This window comes from Thunnus maccoyii, chromosome 12, assembly GCF_910596095.1.
Source record: "Thunnus maccoyii chromosome 12, fThuMac1.1, whole genome shotgun sequence".
Lineage (NCBI taxonomy): Eukaryota > Metazoa > Chordata > Actinopteri > Scombriformes > Scombridae > Thunnus > Thunnus maccoyii.
Genome location: NC_056544.1, coordinates 2744304 through 2750303, shown reverse-complemented (window position 1 = coordinate 2750303; position 6000 = coordinate 2744304). Strand labels below are relative to the sequence as shown.

Below are 6000 nucleotides of genomic sequence, written 5' to 3'. Positions count from 1 at the left end.
TTTGGTCCGAGGCATTTACTGAGGGCGCAGAGCACTACATCTGTCACAACTGTGACAATGAATAAAAAAAGAGAATTTATGTTGAAATGTAATGTTATTTTTACACTTTTATACTGTTACATTTTCTTAAAAGTTATACTGTTCATACTGTTGTAAAATATTTGATGAAATTGAGAATTGAAATGAAATTTAATAATTTTTTATTAAGATAAAGGACATAATATGTTTGCAATTACATATTAGCAAGGACATTGTCAGACGTTTTAATAAAAACAAGACTAATATAAACAATTCAAGTTTATGCGTTGCACTAGTTTTGACCCATCCGTGTGTTACTTTTGTCCGAACTGACAGGGCTGAAAGTAACAATTTGCAACCTCTGTTCAAAGTCAAATTATACCAAAGTCGTCCTACATTTGTACAAAATAGCACCTGGTATTGATAGACCATACGTGAGTTGTTGATTACAATGAAAATTAGTTTCTGTCTGTAATGTTTATCTGCAAAGTGTTACTTTCATCCCAGTGTTCCCCCTATATACAAAAACATAATACAGTATAATATAATAGAAATTGTATGGTTGAAAAATAATGACATTATATATATTTGTTAGGAAATGGCACCACCACCTATTGCAGCTGAGATGCAGCATCGCTACAGGGCAAAGAGAGATGCAGACCCTGAGAGATGAGAAAAGTATCCGCAGAGAGAGAGAAATGGCAGCGAGAGACAGGGAAAAAGAAACAAATTACAGACCTCACTGAGCGCGAAAAGCATGGCCAACGAAAAAAAAATGGAGGGGAAGGAAAAGAGAGGTGAAAGCCAGAGAAAAGGCCAGGGCAGTGATACCGTCTCTGACAGCGACCCCTATTTCCCCTCCTGAACTGGAATCAATGGCAGAGTACTCGAAGTCAGGACATTTGTATGGTAGGATGGAGTTATTTGGTAAAAGTTTACAGTAAGTGCCGTTGTTTCATGCACAAAACACATTAATTACATATTAATTGTGTTATATTGTTGTGTTTTAGGCAAAGACAGTAAGGTCAACATCAGAAAAATAGAAATAAGAAAATCACTCTTCTTGAGGTATGATGTCAGCCGAATGACAATAGGTAAGCGAGAAACAGTCACCCCAAAGAAAAAAAAAGATGCAGAAGAGGCTGCTGACTGACACACTAAAAAAACCTATACAGGAAGTTACAATCTGAAAATACTAACAAGGTGTCATATTCGTTTTTCGATAGCCTTAGGCCATTTTTGGTAGTTACACCCACTGAAAGTGACAGGAAGACCTATCTATGTAAAACCCATGAAAATATCAGGTTCATGGCCAGCACCCTCTTCAAATGTGGGCTTTTATCCTCAAACAACCTTGAAGAGATGGCTGATGCAACAGTGTGCAAGTTGCTGCACTGCCTCTGTGACCATGGTGAGACCTGCCTCCATCAATGTCATTTCACTCACCCAATGGTCAATCGAAACATCCGCATTACATAAGGAGAAAAAGGCCATAATAACTGTCAAAAAAGAAGTGACCAAAATTGAGAATGAAGTTGTTGATCAATTCCAGGAAAGAATGGTACAATTCAGGCAACATCTGTTCAACATACGTTGGCAGTATAGGGCCTACAGGCAACTTAGAGAAGATCTCAAGGACCATGAATGTTTAATTCATGTGGACTTCAGTGAAAACTATTTGTGCAATATTTATGCAAATGAAGTGCAGTCTGTCCATTCTGGGGGATCCACCAGCAGCCAACCATGCACACTGCTGTAATATATACAGCAGCACAGATTTCCCCTTCGCAGAGACATGATCCACTGGCAAATTGGGCACACCTGGATCCAGTCCTGGATATGGTTCAGTCAAGGTTTCCCCAGGTGACTCAGCTCCACTTTTTCCAATGATGGGCCGGCAACCCAGTTCAAACAGAAAGGAAACTTATTTTTTCTTTCCACTGAGCCCTTCAAAAGAGGCTTTGATGTCAATTGGAATTTCTTTGAGGCCAGTCATAGCAAAGGGGCCCTGGACGGTGTTGGGGGGACCCTGAAGCGGTCAGCTGACAGGCTAGTGTGCTTAGTAGAGGATATCCCTGATCCTGAGTTGCTCTTTAACAAGCTTAAGATCCAGGAATCAGTTGTGGAGCTGTTCCTTGTCAGTGAGAACAGACAAAGAACAGGTGGTGAAGGAAATGCTGTTGGTAAGTGCAATTTTATCACTGTATTTCTGTCTTTAATTTCACCAGAGAAAAACATTATGAAAAGCACTCTGTACTCAATGTAAATCAAACTATACTCACCTGAAATAAAGAAGTACAATACAAACCTGTGGAAACAATGAAACGATTCAATACAAATGTATACTCACCTCAAAAAACAGAAGAAAAATTTCTTTTCAACACAGGTGAAGTAGTGCCTCTAGCAAGTGATTCATCAGATGCTCAAAACATTACCTGTGTTGAAAATAAATATTACAACTGAGGGCTGTTCTTAGTGTGCAGATATTTTCCTTCTTCATATTTAAGAGTGTATTGAGATTTGCCTTCCTGGGCAGTGAACACAAATGGCAATCCATGTCTTTGCAATTTGTCTATTGTCTTTTTTTAATAGGTGCCACCCTTGACTGCAGTGAAGGAAACCATGAAAATGCACCAGGTGAGTACCTTGCAAGGGAAAATCCAGTACAAGGACATAGCCTGTCTCTGCTTCAGTCTCAAGGAGGCAAGCCTTCAAGCTGATGTGGGATTAAATGTAAAATTAAAGGTTCCCGCAACTTCATGGCATCCAGAGGTCATTACCATCACCACATGGGTGACAGGTGGTGTATGGTGAAATATGATGATGACGACTACCCTGGCATCATCATGAATGTGGAGGATTACAACATACAGGTCAACTGCATGTATTGCAATGGCACCAATAAGTACTGATCAGCTGGTATGCTGATAATCAGGAACGGTAGCTGATCAAAGAACCACAGGCCCTCAATAAAAGGTCTTTACAGCTAGATTACTCAACATGGAGGTATACAGAAGAACAAATGTAGTCAAACCATGAAAAAGAGCATCACTGTCTATTAATGTTCCTCCCTGCAATTGGTTTGGTTGTGTTTGTTCATTACTTGGTAATCCTTGTTTGGTGTTCATGTTTTTGTTACTGACCCGATGCATGCATGTTGGTCATTTTTAGTTGGAAAATTAGAAAACTTTTTAGGTGCAAAGTCCCTGATTTGTAAATTACAGAAAATTCTGGATTGTGTATTTCTGTTATGTTGTATTTCTGGATAATTGTTCAAAGCTGGCAAAAGTGTTATCAACATACAGGTCCCCCATGCTACATATGCCCCCGTCATACCAAATTTGGAACACTTAGTCTAATGACAATGGTTGAAAAAGGTTATTGTTTACTACAGGTGAGTGAATAGAAATATTCTCAATACCCTGCCTCCGCCAGGTCTGTGAACTTCATGTGTTCCTTGTGGTCGAACTGCAGTGTGGCCGGATAGTATAGACTGAACTTGACCTTTGTGGCATGAAGCTTCTGTTTGGATTCAAAGAAAGCAGCATGTTGTTTGTTGATATCCGAGCTGAAGTCTGGGAAAATGTGAATTCTTGATCCATTGCAGGTAAGAGGGCCTCTCTCTCTCTCTTGTCAGCTCTTTCGTTTGAAAGTGATGAAGCTTTTACTATGAATGACCGTGATTCGTTGTCACCCTCTCCTGGTTTTGGAGCTGAATTTTATAGGCTCTGTCCACAGACAGCAATCTCACAAAACTTTCCTCCCCAAACACTTTGAGAAGTAGGTTGGTGATAAACTCCACTGGCCAAGGTCCCTCTGTGTTTTCTTTTATCCCCACAATGTGAATATTCTGCCTTCTGGTATAGTTCTCCAAGCATGTCCCCTTCTCTCTCAGCCAGTGATGCTTGTGATAATTTCACACTGCTCAGTCTTTTATCAAACTCCTTCAGTCCATCCTCCACATGTCTAACTCTTTGGCCATATACTGCACATACTCTGCTTTCAATAACAATTTGTGTTTTGTGTTTTTCTGTGTAACTGCTGGACACTATATGTCTCCTCCTTCACTGTAAAGTCTTTTCATGTATGTGCACTGGAGGCTTCTAGTTTCCACACACACTCACTTGTGGATCAAATTAGATCACAGTTGGCTCCAAACTAGTCGCTCATAGGTACAGTACATGTGTTAAACTCAATTTTAAGGTGAGCACAGAAACTCAGCTCAGCAGATAAATGTGAAAACAAACTGCACAAAAATCAGCATAGTGAAGAGAACAACATCACACTGAAGGATCAAGAAGCAAAACACATTTTTGAGTGGAGGGAGACTTTAAATTATAAAAAAGTAAGTACCAGTTTGTTAAAAAAATATATACAGTATCAGTCAAAAGTTTGGACCCACTTTCTCTTTCAAAGGAATGGGAAGGTGTGTCCAAACTTTTGCTGGTAATGTATATACCACCCTATTTGACTCCCTCCTTACTGCTCTCCCTTCTGCTATGTTTTTTCATATTTAAACAACAAGCTACCAAGCTAACAGGCTACAATTGCTAATGATTAAAAAAGAACATTGACAAAGATTTGGACTGTGCAGTAAATTCAGGACTGCCTGGTTCATGTGGATTATATATTCACAGAAGAGAGAACTTTCTAAGAGACAGAGGACACGGCCACCACCTGCACACTGACAGCTGTCAGCTGCTGGCTGGAACAGGATGAGTGTATCAGTCACCTCATTCTTCCAGCCTGCACTTCATAGCACCTGAGCTTTTTGTCAACAAACACAGCTCACGTGCATTTCATACAATTGTGCATCACCTCATTCCATGTACACCTGCTTGGCTTGATTGATTCTGGACTAATCCCAATACCATATGCCAGTGGTGAACTCAGGCTGTCGGAGGGGCAGGGTCGAAAAAATATAAAGGTCACCTGATACATTCAATGGACTCCCATCAGCAAAGAACAACGATGCATGTTTGGTAGAAAGGCTACGAATTAAGATTAACATTTCATAGGGTGATTAAGAATATAAGGAAAACAACACATTCATATTAAAAAGGATTTACTTTAGGATTTACTGTAGGAAAAACATTGAGCTATTAACATTTTGAGAATTAACTAGTCAGGGAAGCGAGAAGCAAGATTGTTAAAATGAAAGGAGAATTCTTTTGGCCATGGGTTTGTAAATGTTAATGACCTTGTTATGTTCAATTGGTACATCCCTCTCAATGGACAACAGCAGAAGATCTGAAAGCGTCCATTTCTAAGCCGGGTTTTGATCAGCTTCAGTTTGGAGAATGAGCACTCCACTGATGTGGTTGCCAGTGGTAATGCAACATATATTTTGAGGAGTTTTGTCAGCTTTGGGAAGACTGTGTCCATATCGTTTACTTAAGGCACATAAGCATAGCTTGGACATTACTGATAGGAAGAGCATAGGAAGAGAGGAACACCTTAAGTGCACTGTATTTCTCTGTGTCATAGAATTGGCAAACATCCTTGAATGATTGAGCAGCTCTGTCATTTGACATACAGCAATAGAACTGCACTAGTAGGATATGTTCTTACCTCAACCAAAGAAGTTGTTTGCACTCCTCTCCATTTGTTTGTCTGTTAGCAGGGTTACTGAAAGGGTTCTCTACCAGATTTCATGACAGGATACATTTTTAAAACTTTTTACTATGCTTAGGCAGAGGTTTAAATTCTACTGAGCATCCCTCTAATTGCTTATGGCTAGTACAAATGTACCTTTATCTGTCATCTCCTCCCTTGCTGCCTCTAACTGCATTTTGCAGATCCCTTTGTATTGTCTTAAATCTTCTGTTTCTTTTTGGCATTCTGTAATCATAGGGTAACCCTGGGCTGATCTTCCTCTCTACAAGTGCAAGTTAATCCAAGCTAAAGGGCTGTAAACACATTTTGAATAAAGAATACTCTAATGATTTCCTTTTAAGGTTCTACTACACCACAAGGTTGATT

The 6000-nt window shown here is 39.6% G+C and overlaps 1 long non-coding RNA gene across 1 annotated transcript in view; it reads right to left on the bottom strand.

The window, feature by feature from the left end:
* Positions 1-255: 255 nt before the first annotated feature.
* Positions 256-6000, bottom strand: part of LOC121908625 — a 74266-nt gene continuing 68521 nt past the window's right edge. The window contains exons 5-6 of the long non-coding RNA XR_006099280.1: positions 2301-2326; positions 256-2146 (exon numbers count right to left, since the gene is read on the bottom strand). This is a non-coding gene — a long non-coding RNA (uncharacterized LOC121908625). The remainder of the gene's footprint in view (positions 2147-2300; positions 2327-6000) is intronic.